At 45.0% G+C, this 20181-nt stretch overlaps 1 protein-coding gene across 3 annotated transcripts in view; it reads left to right on the top strand.

Moving 5' to 3' along the window:
* Nucleotides 1–973: 973 nt before the first annotated feature.
* Nucleotides 974–20181, top strand: part of LOC119178160 (dual oxidase maturation factor 1) — a 328683-nt gene continuing 309475 nt past the window's right edge. The window contains exon 1 of one of the 3 annotated variants that reach the window (XM_075888330.1): nucleotides 974–1143. The gene's annotated coding sequence lies outside the window, so the exon portion shown is untranslated. The remainder of the gene's footprint in view (nucleotides 1144–20181) is intronic. The other 2 variants (XM_075888294.1, XM_037429336.2) reach the window with 2 other exon arrangements.

The following is a 20181-nucleotide window of genomic DNA, read 5'->3' as shown; positions in this document are numbered from 1 at the left end:
AGCATACTTATTTGCAACATATTACATTTCTGACGCCAAAATAAAGATTAAGTGTTTGATATAATAATTGATTGATAGTAAATATTACTAACCTCCTCATTTAACAAAATATAGTGAGCGTGGTTGCCTCATCGCTAAGTCATTTTTCAGATGTCGTTGGATGAACAAATGGTAGTAAGGAGCACACGCAGTTATCGGACATTTCTTTATTTTCTTATCTGTTGCGAGGAGCGCACGTGTGGCTCCCTTGCACGCACGCCTACTTGCGCTGTTTCAACGTGTACCAAAACCAAGTGTCCCTCTAACAAGAATTCGCTTCATGAATGTCAAGAAGCTGTTGCAGTCGCTTTTTGAGCAGGATATCGTAGTATGCATAGCACGAAACATGCATTATTATACTATCGCGCTTACTGGCATGTAAGCATCGGCTAAATTTACCCAAAGATGTTCACTCATGTCAGTGAGTGCTTGATAAATGCCACTTGGCTGTGGCTTCAAATGGCTATCTGCTCTAGCAGCGATGTATTAAAATGATAAACAGCCACCTCTTAGCTTCTGCCAAACACAACCAAGCACTTCGCCCGCAAGAGATTCCCCGCATTCACTGCCAGTTTATTGGATCGTACTTTCTCAACTGATGAGCCAATAACTCATCATTGTGCAACAGCGGACGACGCGGCACATACAGCAATTACTTTATGCCAGGGATACGACACCTGCTGTTACTGGGCCGAGCGTGCGCCCGGGGACGCCTCTCAAGGCCGCCGCGTGCATGCGCCCCTTGACCCCTCCTCCTCGGAGAATCCTGTTTTTCCTTCACCCGCGGCGACACACAACACTTTCTTCCGAGACGGACACCGGTCAGGTTCAAGGCCGTCGCTGCCAGCCGGAAGCCGGGGAGAAACCCGCGGCCTCCTTGCACGCGTGCAGGGATTTCCGACGAATGGCGCGCCGCCTCGTGGGCAACTCGAGATTCCGGTTGTACAACGAAAGCGAAATGGCGACGGCTGTGTGAGGCAGTCGGGCGTGTGTGTTGCTGTCGTGCGCCGCTGATCTGCGTACCACCGCTCGCGGGGCTTTGTGTACTCACCGCTGTGTGCGTCGCCAAGACTGGATATTGTGCGCAAGTGGCACACCTGCCTGGTAAGTGCGAGTCGTCTAATTCTCACCTTCACGGCCAAATGCTGACTCGGCTTGTTGCGCGTACTTCATGGGCGCGGCATGGTGCATTAGCCTAGACGAGAATATCCGCTCCGTCGTCGAATGAACCCGTTTCTCACAATTGCCAAACGTGTGCAGATCTGTTCCAAGGAGCAGAATAACGACATCCAAGTCGGAGCCTATCGTGATTGCAGCAGCCACGTATTCTGTTTCACAGTTCTGAGGAAAGGCACGTACTTGAAGCAATTCAGCACTGTTCGACAGCAGTGTCTAAACGCATTGGCATAAACCCGGGTTATTGCGGATTGAGCCAAAATGGGCAGGTCTTCCTGCAAGCTGTGCACCTGACAAGCCGAGTGGTATGAAAAACTGCCACAACGTCGCTCGTCAGCGCACAGCGCATGCTGGCGCGAGTACTAGACAAGCGGCAGGAATGTGTTCGGCCGTGAGCGCGATCGTTCCGCCGACGTCTCTGTGACTTTGGGCGGATAGCCTTCACTCGAAGGCGACCTGTTCCGCAACCCTCCTGGCGATATGTGTGTGAGTTTCTCTGGACTCACGCCAGGCTTCGAGCAGCCACCTTGTGAACAGCTTTTCTTGGTCGTCGCAAGCGTTTTCGCGACCCTCCACAAACTTTCCTTTCCGTGTGTTTCAGTGAGACGCCACTTGCACTTTTGTGAAAATTTATACAACTGAAAACGAGCTTTGCCACTGTACTCCAGGTGATTTTCACAAGTGCACACAAAATATAACACAGAAGGGTGAATAAGACATTTGAGGTCTATACGAGCGGTGCCGATAACAACCCAAACTGAAGCTATGGAGCACTGCAACTCACTAACGTGCTCAGAATTGGTAGTGCAAGCGAAACTAAAGGATGAAAGCCGTGCTCAACACGACTTGAAAGTGAGCCGAGTATTAAAGATGACAGACGCGTGTCGCAACCACTCCCCGTCGTTAAGGTGCTGGTCGCGCTTGAATACCAGGCGGTGTTATGCATCCTCTGGGACGAGTGTCCAGATCTGCCATCTTGGAAATTAGGAATGTTTCCCCTTAACGCAAAAGACCTAAAACGTTTTTGATCAATGAATGACGCATCCTTAGGAAATTGACCGTCTTATTTATAATCTTCAAGACTGCTTATACAAAGCCTACTCCGGTGTCGTATAACTATGGTAGTCAAAGAAGCACTTCGTGAAATAATAGTATCAATTAAGAAAAGAACCTCCCACCATTCGCCCACTCTTAAAAAAAGGGGGGGGGGCACTCAGAAAGGGCATATTGCAAGAACGAAGTAGTGCGTGTAAGTGAAAGAACATTCGATAGAGCATACCGATGTGTATTAGATTTGTTTGAATACTAACTAGAATGCGATGCGTTAGCTCATAGAGAATAAATATAGCTACGAACCATAAGAAATGACAGATATCAAATGCCGAGTTTACGAAATGGTGAGGTAGTACCAAAGTAAAGCCGTGAACAACCTCACAGAACAAACACTCAATTGTAAGGGTAGCCAGTAGTGTGTGTTCGCTGTTTGCATGCCGGAAGATTCAGGTGAATAACGAAAACTGCAACGGTGAAGTTTCAGTTGTTTAAATAGCGTCGCAGTGCTTGTTTCATGCCAATGAACTGCTTAGTTAAAAATAAAATCAAGTTTTAGCGATCGGCATACGAGTAGTGTCGTTCAAACAGCCCGCGCTTTGCGAAACTGGAATAGTGACGTGCCACCCTTTCCAACTTGACCGCCGGTGGCGCAGCGGAGCACCGCCCGGTGAAACGGAACTTGTCCGCGTCGTTCTCAAGGTTAACGTCACGTTCTCTCCTCTTTTTTTCCCACAAGTTGCAGCCTGCAATGCGCAAGTCTCATTTCATTCCGCCTTTTGGTGCATCTGCAGGTTGTGTCTTAGTTGTTTTGCATAGATTTCGTACTGATTACTGTTACTGAAGTCCTTCTACTTCGTCAGGCCATAGTTCGTGCCAGGGGAGCTATTCTCGTGGTGTCCAATTCGTACCCATGTCCGATTCGGGCTACCATGATTGGCTGAAGCACAGCGCCTGTTTCCGGTCTTTCTTACACAACGTCATTTCGACTGCACACAGCATAGAACAATACCTAGAGAAGAATCTGGCGATAGTTATAGCGCGAGAACAGAATGACGACACAGACAAGACGGACACGAAGTTGGCGCTCGTGTCCTTCTTGTCTTTGTCGTCGTTCTGTTCTCGCGCTATAACTATCATCATGTCATACCAACTAGCCCAAGCTGCCACACTTCTAAGGAATCTGGCGCCGCGACCATGTACCTCCATGAGAATTATGGGAAGTACAGGCTTCGGATTGGATAAAGTTAGCTATCGAACTGTCTACAGACCTTTTTCTAGTTTCAGTTTCGTTTTTCTCGTAGTGCGGGCAGTGCGGTGCGGTGAAAAGGACTAAAGCAGTGCAATTGTGATTCAAAGAGGCTTAAGATCACTATAGGTCAGTAATTTGCTGCGACGTTGAAGCTTTACGAGTCGTATTTGACAGTTTAAACAAAGCGTCGTCCACTCACCGCTGCGCGTAGGTGTAGCGTTTCATGCAGTGCAGGATATTGCATCGAGTTCATGTTTTTTCACGAGCGCGTCTTGCCTAAACTCATTTTAAATCGACTGCAAAACGATGACGAAGCTAAATAGACGCAACGTCACGCTCCTCTGACTAGAATTTACAACAAACCAGAGACCACTTGGACCGACACACCTTGCACCGCAGAAGACGAAACGTTAAGCGTTTCTCACTTAATACTGTACTGTTATGTCCATAAATAGATAGTGGGTACCTTCCAGAGATAAACAAGCATGATTATTTTCAAGTGTTGCAAAAAAGTAATCTATGAAATCTTGATGCCAAATCTGGAACGCACGCAATGATGGTTATCATTTCGTGCGGTTATCTGATGGTTAAATTTGCCCAGGTTTCACTTATGCTGCCTCATCACGAAAACTTTTTGCAATAACGTTTGCGTACAAATAAATGAAGCAAGTTTCAATAAATATAGAATATAAAACGTTAAATATAGAATTTCACTGTGGTTTTAAACTGACGGCGCATGTTGGCGAACGCATAGAAAGCATGCTGTTCACACTTGCACGCCATTGATGCTTATGCCACCGCTACGTAGATCCGCGACAAAATGAAGCTCAACCTGAAACAGATCTGATTGCTTGAAGCTCCATGGACTGGCATGGAGGTAACTATCGATCAATTTTAGTGGGCCAGCTCAAGCACGACCTGTTTCTATGAATAATATCGACACGCAAGCTGCGATGTTTCGATGTTATTCTGTCTCTGGCAATTATTCTTATTATAGACTTGCGCACGCAACTAGATTTTCTTTATTTATTTGCAATATGCTTGTGACTTGAAGACCAAGAAATAGGAGAAGAGACTGCGCTCTCACTTCTATCTTATGGTAGATTGATATTGCCAGCTTGCACTGTGACTGTGCTGCGTGCATAAGTGGTTTCCTGGAATGCGGGATGAAAAGTGGGCATTTTCTTTTGCGCTGAAGCCACCCACTTCTGCTTGTATAGATTGAGACTCTTTAACTTTATTATCGAGAATTTCTCCTGCATGGAAGCCTAAACTCTCACCTCGCGAGGTATTATCGGTGGGGCTCAAGAGCAAGAACCATTGTGTCGCAAAAGACGCCCGTTGTAGAAAACTGCAGTCTGGCCTTGACGTCTCACGGGCGCTAGCTTTCTGTGAGCTCGGTATGAATTACGTCGTCGAGTCACCATGTCGGTAGTTCTGCGGTTCACGAGAAAGACAGTGAAAAACTTGAAGCTTTTTAAGGTTGGCCAGAGACTTGAAATCGCACGAAAGCATCGCTTCCTTGGCGTTACTTTAGATAGCCAACTCTTTAGATAGCCAACTCAGATGGAGTGAGCATGTTGCTGATCAAGAAAATCATGTGATCTGCACCATAAGTTTTATACGTCGCATCGCGGGAACAAAATGAGGTGGTACATCAGCGTCTCTACTCCACATCCATTGTGCACTAATCCAACAGAAACTTGCCTACTCTGCGCCAGTTCTCCACAACATCTCTCAGACGTCGCTACACCTACTCCAGCTGTTACAAGCACTAAGCTTACGCATATGTCTGGCGGTTTCACAGGCAACATCAAGTTCTCTGACACTGGCAGAGGCAAGAGAACCCACCTTTCTAGGAATTAAAAATGTGGAGACATGTCGGCACTTCTTTCGACTAGTCATGCAACACCCTCAACATCCGCTCATATCCAACATCGTGAACCGTGCCGGAGCGCAAAGGCACTATGTCTACCAACAGTACATTTCCCGGCTTCCTGTGTCAACACCTTGGATACTGGACCCACCATGGCTGCTTGAGCTACCAATTATTGAAACGTCAATAGAAGGACTTCGCAGCAAACGTGAAGAGCCAATCGTTGCCGCACAGCAGTTCGCATCACATCATCTGTTTGACAGGTACCAAGGATACACTCACGTGTACACTTACGGCTCCGTCACCAAAGAGACAGCGACATCAACATTTTTAATTCCGCAATCGCACGAAGAATATGCATGTCGGTTGGGCCACCTCTCCTCTTCAACAATGTCGGAGCTCGTAGGGATTTTGCTTGCCATAAGATTTATTAAACTGTCAACGACACCAAGAAAATGGGTGGTAATTACAGACTCTCTGGCAGCACTCGCATGTGTGGAAAATGCCACTTCAAGACACATTGATGGGCGTATAGTATACGCTATACTAAAAGAGCTCTCAGAAGCTACGAAGTCGAATCATCGAGTGGCATTTCAGTGGGTTCTCAGTCACTGCGGAATTAAGGGAAATGAAATGGCGGATGAGTTGGTGAAAACCGCCCTTAATTCTACGCAAACGTACCTCATTCCGGTATCTTAATATGATGTAAATAGAATTTTAAGAACAACAAAACGTGAAATATGCCTGTCTACCTGGTTCACAGACAAAACAGAAGAATTGATCCTATATTCTGTTGATCTTAATCTTAAATGCCAATTAGACCGTGACCTCCCAAGACGAATCTACTCACTCATACATCGCCTACGACTCGGAACTGCTTACACAAAGCACTTCCTACTTCGTATTCAGCGTGCAACATCGTCAGCATGCTCATGCGGCCATGACGACGAGGATATCTGTCACCTCTTGCTCGACTGTCCGAAACATGACACACACCGAAGGCGACTAGAACAGGAACTGCATAAGTTAGATCCCGAGCGGCTGTTTGCGTTGAATAAATTACTAGGTCCATGTCTATCCGAAAAAATGGCAAAGCAATGAAGGTGCTTCAACACTTCTTCGAATAAACGAATATTGTTACGACTACTGAGCGGACAAATGTTGAAAATGAGCGTGGCGTCTACGTGTTTGTTTTTCCCATAGGAGAACTTTTGCTCTCACCCATGTAGGACTGTATATATGTATATATGTTACTGTTTTTTATTATTTTCTATTTTTACCAATCAAGTGGAAAGGGGCAGCCGTTGCCAAGTAACAGGGACAAAAACTCTTTCGTTCAGTTTCTATTTCAATAAAAAAAAAGTTACGAAACTATGGAAGCGGCAACTCGCACGGCTAAAGGCACCGTCGCAAAATTTCGGCAGATCGCTTAAGTACTTAACCACGACGCATTGAAAGATATAGTTTACGAAAGCTTAAACTGGCAAATTTCAGGCTATTGGATAAACCTTCCATGCCAGGCTTTCAATTGCCGTGAAACTGAAATTCTGCAATTGGAAAATACAAAGCCTGCAGCAATGTTCCGCTCAGAGTGGGTGCTGGAAATTATGACTTATCGGGTCATCAAATAGGGTGGCGATATTCACATTTCGGAGTAGCAAGTATGATTTAACTGCTTCAAATTACGCTTCGAGGTACGTTCTACAAGGCCGGGCATGAGTCTCACTGAGTAATTAGTGTCATCTGAACTGCATAATACAACACAATACACGTCAGCATTGACAAATTACAAATTTCAAGGTTGTAAATCCTGCAGCTGGTCGGTGTTCATTGGGAAAGGCAACTGACACATTCTTCACTTAGGTGCATTGGGCGTCAGAAGACTTTTTTTTGCTCCGCCTAATAATGACTTAGGGCAACAACAATGCAGGAGTTTACTTTAGCACTCCACAATATGCGACGATGCAACATCTTTACAACTGTGTTCTCAGGGTCGCGAGCTGTTTTTGTTTTTTTACCCTATCCTAATCGATGATGAAAAAGATTCGATTTGAGTAAATTGCACGCATTTGCTGTCGACAGAGGCGTACGTGCTTCGGGTGAAAAACAGAGCGAGACAAGGCAATCCATTGTGCTGCGCTCTATCTCCCCTGTTCTTGCGTTTTGTTCTGTGCGCTGCAGTGTTCCCGGGAAATATTTACAAGATCACGTTTATTTACGGGATTTCGGTACAATACCTAGTATGCGGGGCTACTTACAACATGCTAATCCTAATAAAAGATTATCAAGTTAGAGAAGGTGTTATGCCAACTGGAAGAACACAAACTTGAAATAGTAGCCTGACTAATGTGCTAGAGACGGATGGATCTATAAATGCATGTGAACGCCCCAGAGAAGACCTGCTTAATATGGCCACAACGTTAAGGTACAGGTAAAGTTGTGTTAGTTTATGGCTGCAACAAAAACCTTTCAATGGTTGAAAACCGTCTCTTTGAAATCGCCAATAAGCAAGTAATAAAGGGTAGAGAAGGATTTCAGGAAAGGTTTCTTGTATATTCCCGCGAAGCGTATTGCGGATAGTGTTGTGCATGCCGATACCGCCGGCACGCGGCCTTATCGTGGTCCAGGATGCACCGCGATTCATCTGCGAAGATCATGGCCTGCACGTCGACCATTTGTTGATAACGAGATAGCGCCAGATGCTACGGCGGCTGTATCTCGGATGGTGAACGCGCCTTGCCATCCAGTGGGACATTCTGTTCCCCGACGGCCGTCGAACACGCTGTTCGCCACCCGCTAAGCCGATGTGTCTGCTTTCCTTTAGTGGGCGCAAGTCCGCCAAATAAACGGATCTCCTTGTATGTCTACGGGCCTCCCGGTCTCCTGTCGTCGGGCTACCCTCACTCTTACGTGACAATATCGTTTAGGTTTGGCTCCACGCAATTTCATGCAAAGCCGAAAGGTACGTACTGCGCGTCAGCCTGTGAGGAGCTCCACACCAAACTGCACATATCGGCACCAACAGGGACTAATGTTTATCATCATATCAGACCGATGCTCATAATACATTAAAAGCCGAGTCTAGTCTATAACTTTTTTTCTTATCGCCACCACAATGCTACCCTTACTGTTCTTTCTTCTCTCAGTGGAGTGCACAGCCGAAACACGTGTTTCACACCACACCAGCCGTCCACGTCAAGCTGCCCGCCTGCCATCGCATACTACTACGATTTCTGCTTTATTATTCCTCAGAGCAGCTCCAGAGAAGAAGGGCCTGCTCTATGACAATTTGAACACAGCGTCATCATCTACTTTTTAAGAACGTGTCGTTAATATAGTGAAATGTTAATCAGAGCATCGCTGTTGGACCTTTACTTGCAATTCCACCCCTAATGTAACACCCCCTGAATGGGGGCCTTTAAGGCAATAAAACTAAACTTGACTGATAAATACACGCAACCTATGGACACCAAAGTCGTAGAAGCCTTCGCTCTCGCCATGGATTTTCTGCAGATACGCAGGTCGCTGGCATGTATAACTACTTAATTTTCATCTGGTGTGCATAACCATCTCAGGTTAAACATCTCGCTTTAGAATATATTACCTGATGCAGCACATGGAATCGGCGGGTTGGTTCACAAATGGAAAAACCCACTCTGTAGAGAGACGTCCTATCCTTTCGGCCTCCTGTAATTGTTTTTGACCAGTACTGGCTTGACAAGTATACGATTCTGTTCAAACAGATGTGTTAATTTTGTTGTTGATTGAGAGCCAGTCCACTCTAGGAGTGTATTTAGACTCTATTAGAAACGATTGTAAGGACTGATAGCTGAAGGCTGACATCACGTCTGAGGGAATTGCATGGCTGTTGCCGGTAGCAATCCATAGCGGGCCAAATGAAAGACTCTGAAGCGTATTCTGAGCTATTTTATTTCAGTCAACTGATTCACTCTATAAAAACTGCGGAGAATATCGCAAGAGTAAAAAAATGAGCCCAGTTACTCTCGGATCCAGTGAGTTCTTCTACTCTCGCAAAGCAGGATATAGTGAAATTCATTTTCACTTTGTATGAAATGAGAGAGTGAAGCTGCATTTCACCCCACCTTTCTTTCACAGAGTGGAATTCCCATATACTCTTCATGCACGAGACAATAAAAAGCGGTTGCACTCTTGCTCAACATTACATTTAGATGCGTCGGCACATCGCGAATGATTAGCACTGCTTAATAAGCACACATATATGCAGTAAAACGTACTGCAATTGCTTGTTCAGTTAGAGACGATTAACAAAAATAACAAAGAACACAGGGTTTCCAGCGCGTGCCAGTAAATTTCAGTGCACTGTGACGCACTTGGAACTTGTAATATCCGCGTGTCGGATCTGGGTAGTGAAGTAAGCGAATACTACCTTATTCAATCGACCACGATCGAAGCCCAACACAAATGGTTATGACATTCTACTTATATTAACATTCATGTTTTTCGCTACGACCGTCGCACACCGGGAATACTACCATAAGCCTTGCCTACAGTATGGCTACAGTGATGTATTGTGCCTTTAGTCATAAAACGCGAACAAGTACGTGAAGAAAAATGACCGGAATTAACTTTAAGGGGGTGAAAAAGAGAACTAAATTGTTTAGCGTACACATCAGAAGCGCGATGTTTCGTACGCATTCAGAAATGACTAACCACTTAGCGAGTCAGTGCAAATGCCGTTTATATAATCCATTGCGCTAATCTTATTTTTTCTACTGTAAACAACGTGTCGGATAGACGTTCTCATCTCATGAAGCACGAAAATTCGGCAGATCCCACGTACCTGAGAAACGACGTTATGCGAAGCATGCGGAAGGATGGTTACCGTGTTGCAAGTTTTTTTTTTTATTCAGGGACAAGTCAACAAATGACGCTACATGTTGAACGCACACACATATGTTGAGGAGTTGCAGATGTTTATATCACCAGTTGTTTGCACTTGCGCAACGAGGCCAACTGGAACATGCGTATTAGCAACACCATCAAGCTGATTTGAAGCGTTCATGCTCGCGAAGATGCTGGTTCTGGACAGTGCTACATAAATCAACTTCCGCGCATGACATCTAACCACATTTGACGTTAACACGTCATGACGGCAGCATCAAATGAGTACATATGTTATGTTTATAAAATTCAGTAGGCAGCACTGCAACCACTATTGACGTTTCACGAAGACTGGCGTCTATTTGAAAAGTAGTTCTGAGACATGGCGTAGCTCTGTGGTAGAATGTCTCGTTGTCACGCAGAATGCTTTGGTTTTATTTCAGCTACAACCCTGACATTTATTCTTTGCTTTTGACATTTTTTGACATTTATTCTTTGACATTTATCCTTTGACATTTATTCTTTGGGCCGGCGCTGCCGATGTCGGGTATTGCTTACGCTCACGCGTTGAAATCGCTCATGTGTGTTATCGTCGTTCGTAGGTATACATACTAAGTGTCAATCACCTGTGGCACAAACCCGCATAGCAGCGGCACATACCCGCCCATGGGTATGCGCCAATGTCAGGTGGCAAGTGTTTGACAACGTACGCGATGAGATTGTGATATTATTCATGTGTTGACCAGTGCGTGATATTTGTCAAACCATCTCGCCCTTCTATGGTTCCCGCCAAGTTAAGGGGGTGACCACGAGAGCATGCAAACGTAAGCGGCTAACTAGCTAGCTAGCTAGCTAGCTAGCTAGCTTGACAGACAGACAGACAGACAGACAGACAGACAGACAGACAGACAGATAGACAGATAGACAGATAGACAGATAGATAGATAGATAGATAGATAGATAGATAGATAGATAGATAGATAGATAGATAGATAGATAGATAGATAGATAGATAGATAGATAGACAGACAGACAGACAGACAGACAGACAGACAGACAGACAGACAGACAGACAGACAGACAGACAGACAGACAGACAGACAGACAGACAGACAGACAGATAGACAGACAGACAGACAGACAGACAGACAGACAGACAGACAGATAGATAGATAGATAGATAGATAGATAGATAGATAGATAGATAGATAGATAGATAGATAGATAGATAGATAGATAGATAGATAGATGCCCCGCCATGGTGGTCTAGTGGCTAAGGTACTCGGCTGCTGACCCGCAGGTCGCGGGATCAAATCCCGGCTGTGGCGGCTGCATTTCCGAGGGAGGCGGAGATGTTGTAGGCCCGTGTACTCATATTTGGGTGCACGTTAAAGAACCCCAGGTGGTCAAAATTTCCGGAGCCCTCTACTACGGCGTCTCTCATAATCATATGGTGGTTTTGGGACGTTAAACCCCACAAATCAATCAAAATCAATCATTAGATAGATAGATGCTTAAGTTTTCCGAAGTTCGCTAAGAAATGCTTCGCATTTAAAACAAACCCATTAAACACGTTATCTACAGTCCAGCTGCTTTTTAGAAGCGCGCGCAGACACTAAAATCGTGCTAGTATTTAGTCATGCTTATGATCTGCGCACGAGGAAATCAGTAAAAAACAAATAGAAAGCGGAATTTGGGCTCCATTTCCGCTTGTTTTCTCTTCAGGTGTATCTGTAACACTCTTAGTCCGGGTCATGCTACTCTGCTTCGTTCACGTTATGTAACCTTTTTGTGGGGGGTGCTTTGATCCGTTCTGGGGGAATCATTGATTGATTGATTGATATGTTGGGTTTAACGTCCCAAAACCACCATATGATTATGAGAGACGCCGTAGTGGAGGGCTCCGGAAATTTCGACCACCTGGGGTTATTTAACGTGCACCCAAATCTGAGCACGCGGGCCTTTGTGTGGGAATCAATGTATTCTGCCTCAACAAAAGGTGATTTGCTCTGGAAAAGAGTGAAACATGGGATGAGAAAGTACTTTCTTGAAAGAGAGTGCCTGGCACTCTCTTAGTTTTCAGAGTGTTCGTGCTGAGTGCTGTTAGAAATAGTGAACTATTTCTTGCAATTCACAAATGCTTTCCCAGGTACTGTAAAAATGAAGCGTTCACCTTTACCTTAATTTTAATGAATATAACGGAATAACTGTTGGGGTAAAACGTTCCAAAACCACAATATTATTATGAGAGATGTCGTATAGTGGAAGGCTTAGGAAATTTCAGCCACCTGGTTTTTTTTTTTTTATCGTACACCTAAGTTCTTGGGACTCAAGCATTTTCGCCTTCACTACCCTAATGAGTCATGAAAATAGCTCATAGCGCATTCACAGCATAGTTTACGTTTTGGGAAATCTAGTGGAATCGCTTCGAAAAACATGAACACGAAAAAAGTAAGCACCGTGCTTTATTCCGTGTTTTTCAGCGCGCTTCAACAAGATTCTGAAACACGAACGTAAAAAATGAGCCCAACTCGCCATCAACATGAAAGGAAGGGCTCTAGCTGTTTCTGTGAGCGTCACTGTGCGTAGTATCACTCGCTTCAGAGGACAGCGTAAAAAACGGCGCTGCCCTTTGATTCACGGTTACGGACTTCACGGTTACGGACAAACTTGGAAGTTGTGACCAGCAGTATACTTGCTACTTTCTATAATCTCGCTTGCCGTGAGCGGTCTTGAAATAAAACGAGCAAAACAGCTAGGCGCCCTACCCTTATCGGAAAATGGAGGCAGCTTGGCGTGCTTGACGTGTGCGTGAATTATCTACTAATTATCTTTCTTTCTTTCTGTGACGCTGCACAGGGCTCCCCCTCCACTTTTCTCGTGCCTGAAACGGCATCTTAGCTTTCGTGCTTGCGCAGCACCTCCATTGCAACGGGCAGCGTTAACGGAGATGTGCGAAGCGATGAAAAAGCAATAATGAATTGTCGCTACGTCAAGTGACAGGTTACCTCGATGTAAGGCCAGAGTGCGGTACTGGAAGTGGCTGATAGCCGGCTTGGCCGCGATTGAGATAGCATCTGTCATTGAAAACGCACGCATTTAGCGCGTGTGACCGGCGCACCCTCGGGGGGCCTTATTGCGCACACAAACATTGCTGCACCCTAGCCGTGGCCAGGTTTTTCGTTAACAGTGCCACTGCCACGGAAATCCGGAACTGGTACAAGCTTCGTTCAGAAGTGTGTCTGAGTGAGTGAAACAGCTTTATTGGGTCCACAATGAACGCAAGTAAGCTCAACACTAGGGCCACCATGGGACCATAGGGTAAACGCCCTCTCGACTGCCAGGATTTTAGGGTCAGATTCTAGGCACTGATAAGCTCCTTGGTGTGCGGGAAAGGCGCAGCAGTCCAACAGGGCGTGCTTCACATAACCACCACGTAGGTGACATTACAGGCTTCGAAAACGTTCGGGGTATACATATTGTGTGTAATGTGGCATATTGTGCGTAACGCCTAACACACGAAAAAAGAATTCCGCAGATTCCACGTATCATGCGAATCGATGTTATGCGGGAAAATGTCATCGGGGAGGATGACCCTGGTGTATGTTTCTTTTAGTGAAGTGTTGTGACATCAGTGAAAGAAACGTGCAAATGTTGTACGTACAGACATATGCTGACCAGTAGCATATATTTTACTTAGACTTGTGTAATGATGCCAACAACCACATGGACATTATCAACACCACAAGCGGTTGATTGATTGATTGATATGTGGGGTTCAACGTCCCAAAACCGCCATATGATTATGAGAGACGCCGTAGTGAAGGGCTCCGGAAATTTCGACCTCCTGGGGTTCTTTAACGTGCACCCAAATCTGAGCACACGGGCCTACAACATTTCCGCCTCCATCGGAAATGCAGCCGCCGCAGCCGGGATTCGATCCCGCGACCTGCGGGTCAGTAGCAGAGTACCTTAGCCACTAGACCACCGCGGTGGGGCTCGTTTAATGTTATGTGGGGAAGTTCTTGATGTAGAAGCACATAAGTAGTACTGTACAGATTGTGTTCCAATGTGAACAGTTACGATAAAGTGGTAGATAAAAAATTCATGTCCTTCGTTTTTACTGTTGATTGTTCTTAATAATTAGGAGCTCAAGTTAATTAGAATGAATTAGCTATATGCTCTGTACTGAGCGATGTCATGTGAAAAGTGTCCGAGATGGCGTACGCAGTTGAAGGTATAAAATATCGAAATTGTTGTGGAATCACACGACTGCATGAAAAATATAAGTGACAGGTCATAACATCAAACTCACGACACCTATGTCATGAACATCATCTACATGCCACAGTATAAGCAATGCCGTTTCTCATTTTGAGGTATACCAAAATATTGAGGCCTATCAAGAGTGTATAGCGAATATAAATAGAAAGTAATAATAATTTGTACATGTATGCCATTTATGACATGATTTACACGCTACCCTAATGACGCGCTTGTGGTCATTTCATTCATTGGATATATACTACGATTGACAATATTATGCAAGGTTAGTGCGTGACAATTATAGATGACAATTATTAACATAAATATCATCACATGTATGTCATGCATCACGCCTTTATCAGAAATGCAGCCGCCACAGCCGGGATTTGATCCCGCGACCTGCGGATCATGCTCAATAAGAAACCACTATGGTGGCTTCTAATTGAACATTAACCGTCTAGCCCAACAACGTATACAATTAATTAATTATTTCATGACTAGCCAGACATATTTGGCAGCCCTCTTACCCTCCTACACTAACTTTCGTATACCCCGAGTTAAGGAGGTGATCACAACAGCACGTAGCTGCTGCTGCTGGCTGGCTGGCTGGCTGGCTGGCTGGCCGGACGGACGGACGGATGAATGAACGGACGGATGGACGGACAAAATGACTGATCACCTATTCGGCCAAATGTGTACGCACTCCTTTAACATGTGATGTCATTGTGCTTGCCAATTGAGGCTGTATAATAAAAGAGGCAATTTCAAGTAAAAAATTATCCTTGCTGTAGCGCGACAAATCGATCATCACGTCGTCTTGTGAGGACAGACACCATGACCTTATGACAGGCAACTATGCTGTGCCCTATTAGAGGCAACATTATGAGATACAACTCATGCTATACATCGCACGCTGTCGGGTAATGACGCTTGGAAACGATGCTAGTTCAGCTGATCTAGGGCACACCCGCACTCCTCACTGGCATATTTGATAGGCCATAGCAATCGGCCTCAAACTCACCTTCCGATCTGGCATTTTGACAGATCAGTGTGAAAGTACAATATTTTGCATGACGCCCTTGGTATAGTTGATTGATTATTTGGGATCTGTGCTTCACACTAGAGCCTACGCTCTTTTAAAGCGAATTTTCCTTTGTATCTTGAAGCAACTCTTCGGGGGCTGTGATGGCGTGGGCGCGTGCGCCGTTCCTTGCAACACGACCAGATCGGAATCGTTTCGGCGCAATCATGATGCCTATCTTATCCACAGCAGCCTTTCCGCTTTCTTTTTTCATCTCTCTTCGGCGAAGGTCTGCCGCGCTCCGAGAATTAAGCGCCTTTCCTAAGAGTGCGAGGCGGATATCCTCCTTTCACAGCCAGAGGCTGGGGAGATCCGATGGCCGGTTTCCACACCACAAGCGCGTGTGCGCAAGGTGTGGTGGCGCGGCAATCTGCGAAAACAACGACTGTTTCGCCGCTCGGCCCGGTGAGGCTGTTGCTGCCAGACAACAGAGAGGTCGAACTCGGGACGGTTAAGCGGGGCGCGCGCCAAGTGGTGGGAGACATAGCGCCGGCCACTCGCCACGCTCCTTAGGCACCGACAAAAGCGCTGACTTCCGCGGCCGGCTCATCATTTAACGCGCAACAAGGCGTGCAGTTCCTGGCTAGGACTACCGCCAGGACAACACGACCCTTGGGGCTTAACCGCATGCACCGCTGTTGCGGTCGAGGTTCGCCGAGTGTCGCAGATAGAAGGCGATCATCATCACGCGCCATCTCGTTGATCACCTTTTTCTTCTGCTTCTTTACGAGAAGACATTTTCTGATTCGTGCTGCAAATAATGCATTAACTTCGCAAGGAGAGAACGAGATCAGAGAGAAGAAAAAGAAATAAACTGGAGTCAAAGCAAAGTTTCTTGCGGAATAGGAATTCTAACTCACATAGCCCCGACCTGAATTGAATCGTCATAATGATTGTGCTATTCAGGCGTTATTCTTTATTGCCTGTTTCTTAACATGGCACAAGCAATGTTAGTGCACACTTCTTACAATAACAAGCACTACTACAGCAGTGGGTAGTCACACTCTCAAGAGTCATTTATGTACACTATGGGCTTGGAAGGGGAAATCCATCCAAGAACCAAGTTTAGCTGTTTGTTTACATCAATGCTGATCAATGCTCTCACGAAAAAGCATGCGTGTAGGTCGCCTGACAGTGTCGCAGCGGAAACCGGCCCTCCACAGACAACGCAGGTCATCGCGAGATAAAAAAGCAGCCCGTGCTCACTCTGTATCGGCATAAACTTGATTGCAAGAAAAGTTTTTTTAGCCTTCTTCGCAAAACATCGGAGACATACAACAGTGCGAAAACACAAGATATATTGCCGGTGGCTTGCTGCAGATAAAACATTTAGAACCCCATGGCATATAGAATCGTCCGTATCATAAAAAATGTCAGAACTGGCAGTGTACCTGAATGCAACGAGAGGGTTCTCGCGTTTCGCTAAATTTGCAATTTCTTTGCTAACTTATTGACGCACGCTGGGGGCACACTGGCAGAGCAGAACACAGTATACGGATAGCTGCAGATGGGGGGCAAGAAAAGCGAAGGGGAGGAAAAAAAATCGGAGGGTTACGAGGAGAGCATTAAAGAAGGAGTAGAGCAATAGAAGCGGAAATTGAAAGGAAGGAAAAATATAGAAACACAGACGTAGAATCGAAACTAAAAAGAGACAAAAAGAAGAAAAAGAAAAAAAGGACAGAAAGGCTGACAAAGAAGGAGATAGAAAGCAACTGAGAGAAAAATGAAGAGAGAAGCAACAGGAAATGTATAGCCATTTAGTATAGCAAGTATAGTTTGCAATGCGGTGTATCTTCTTCATAAACCGGCACGAGCTCTTGTCGTTGTCCATATCTGAACAAGTCTTTCGATATGTCGATAGGGCCGCTTCGTGTGTGCAGGGTGCGGTTAGTTGCGACAGCGCTCTTCAAACTCGATGACGAATATCTCGAAGGAACTGCAACTTCTGCGAGTTCCAAAGAATCGGTATACCATAAATTATCATGAACAGTTATTTTCTAAGATCAACACACGGGCATGTCAATAATTATAAAGGCATTTGATGATATTACTTACTTAGTCACGTCAGCGGCATTTTAGCTGAGTAAAGGTATTTTATGCTGAACATTTAGTTAATGTGCGAAAATGACAGGAGCTTAACTGCCATAAAATTTTGAAGCAAAATCTTTATTTTATAAATAAAAAGAAAGAACACCGTGCATACCAAGATAAAGAGGTGACGACGAGCGCACGCAGACGCAGACGGCTACATAGAGAGAGAGAGAGAGAGAGAGAAAAGAAAGAAACAAACAAAGGAAGAAGGAAAGAAAGAAAGAAGTGATCAAAGTTTCTTTGCTTCGCTAAAAACATATTTCAGTTAATACGAGGGAACTGTCTCATTACGCGATAGCGATATTTTGTTCCCAGTGTGTACTTCCTGCTCACAGTGCATGAAATCTTTTCGCACTTGCTATGCACCCACTACGTGGACGGGAATAGGCGCTAAACGAGCACTTTAACGCTATTTTATTTAAATCATTCAGTGGAATCATTGAAAGCATTATTTGAATGATTCCACCAAACAAGTCACCGAATAAATACAGGCTGTTCAGTGTTGCTGGCTTTTGTCCTGCTTGTGTGCTTCGTACAACCGTATACAGTACATAGAAAACAGTCGGTAGCCGTCTTAACTTTCTCTTCGTCAGCGTGACCCTGGTATTTGTCCTTTGTTTTGTGCGGCCTTATTCAAGACGTACTCACAAGTGCGCATTCCTTGCTCAAATACAGTCGGAGAAGTTCGCGGAGGGTCAGACAGCATTCCAAATATATGTCAATTATATTATAAAGGCTTAACAAACGCGTTCCTTTTTTTTTTGTTTGAAGGGGAGGGGGATAGTTACTGAATCGCATAACTATCGGGAGTCCTTTTGATTACTGACGCAACGCTTTAAAATGTCGACACATGCAACTCAGCAAACTGAGCAGAAATAAACTGAATAATAAAGACCCTTCAGTTCACACTTAGGCAGAAAACACTGCATGCCTATTGGAAGCCTGATTGTGTCTATAGCTTTTATGGGTGAACGTTTAAACACAACCAGATGCTTTAACAGTACACCGAAGTCACTATGTTGACATGTAGCTACTATGCCTGTCTCTCATAAACATATTTTGCTTTCCAAGTTCCGTCAAACTTTGTTCAAGAACATTACATGAAGTTTCTATAACGCTCGACATGCTAGAATATATGAAAAACTACTTTGTGAAAATTATCCTGGAGACTAATCTTCCGTATAAGAGCGCAGGATAAGGCTAACGTGTCACGCGATTCTCACAAGAACCACCCGTATTTTAAATATGGTATGCTTTCATTGCTCTTGCTCAGCTTATCTCACACTTAAGATATAAAAAGAATTAGTAAAACGAAAACACATTTTTCACGCAATGTGCCGTGACATAAACGCCCTAAATGCCCTATCACCTCCGAACTAGAATGACTTGATCTCATGAAGATGTCGTGATTGAAACAGTTGAAGATTGCGCATAAACTATCTAGAGGGTGTCCATGTAAATATCAGTATAGGAATAAATAGTTCACCACATGAGAATTAAAATACCCTCTTCTTGAACCGGCGTTGCCATTAGGCAGATCTTTCAGGGTAATTCCTATCGAAACTAGTTGTTTGAGGTTACCTTCTATATTGGAAACTTGAATCAGCACTATATGTTAGAAAATATCTACATATACTGCCTGATCAAGCGCAAACTGTGTTCTAATTAGGCGGTAAGCGTGAAGTTAAGATTGGCGCTAATGTAGCGCTTGTGTAGTTATAAATTCGACGCTAATGTTGTTCTTGTGTAGGCCTTTCTCTGGTTCTAAATCCTGCGCTGAAAGCAGTTGCACTGCTGTGAGATCTGAGGAAGCACGGGCGACCCAGCGATTCTCGAGGAAATCGCACGCTTGCCGATGTGTGGCCTCTTCCACGACAGGGGTGGACACCGGATGTTTCCGAAGCGTTTTTCGCAATTTTACGAAATTCATTGCTACTGATTCTTGGTTATTCCTGTAGTGCAGTGATAGCTAATCTGCCTAGCATAGCAGGAAAACGCTCCTACTCTGACTAAAACCTCGCCGCGCCGTTGACTGGCAGTCGAACAAGTCACTGCTGCGCACCACTTGGCGTAACCTCGCCGCGCCACGCATGCATCGCCGCAACGAGAAAAGTCGCCGCAGAGCCACACCCACCAACCGGAACACTCCGTGCTTCTGCCGCGCCTAGTCAGTGCCGCAGCTGTTGAGGCGTTCGCTAAGGAGCTCGGTTATTTGTTTACCCTTTTTGTTTTTAGACGTCTATTGAGTGACCGCTGCGTGACCGTGGCACAGGCAACGAGTGACGACACTAAAGCGCTTCAGCAAAGTTTTACTCTAAGCGAGTTGGATCATAGCTGAATAAAACATTTGTGGCGCAAGTAAGACAAGCGAGTAAAAGGAGCGTCCTGTCCTGTCTTCTTGTAAAATGCTATGTCACTGATTACCCTTTCTGGGAATTAAAAAAAAAAAACACGTGTAAGTGAAACGTGTGTTCACAAAGGCAGTTG

The sequence above is a fragment of the Rhipicephalus microplus genome, chromosome 1 (genome assembly GCF_043290135.1).
Source record: "Rhipicephalus microplus isolate Deutch F79 chromosome 1, USDA_Rmic, whole genome shotgun sequence".
In the NCBI taxonomy this organism is placed as follows: Eukaryota; Metazoa; Arthropoda; class Arachnida; order Ixodida; family Ixodidae; genus Rhipicephalus; species Rhipicephalus microplus.
The sequence above is the reverse complement of the archived record's forward strand: the minus strand, read 5'-3'. Positions and strand labels throughout refer to the sequence as shown.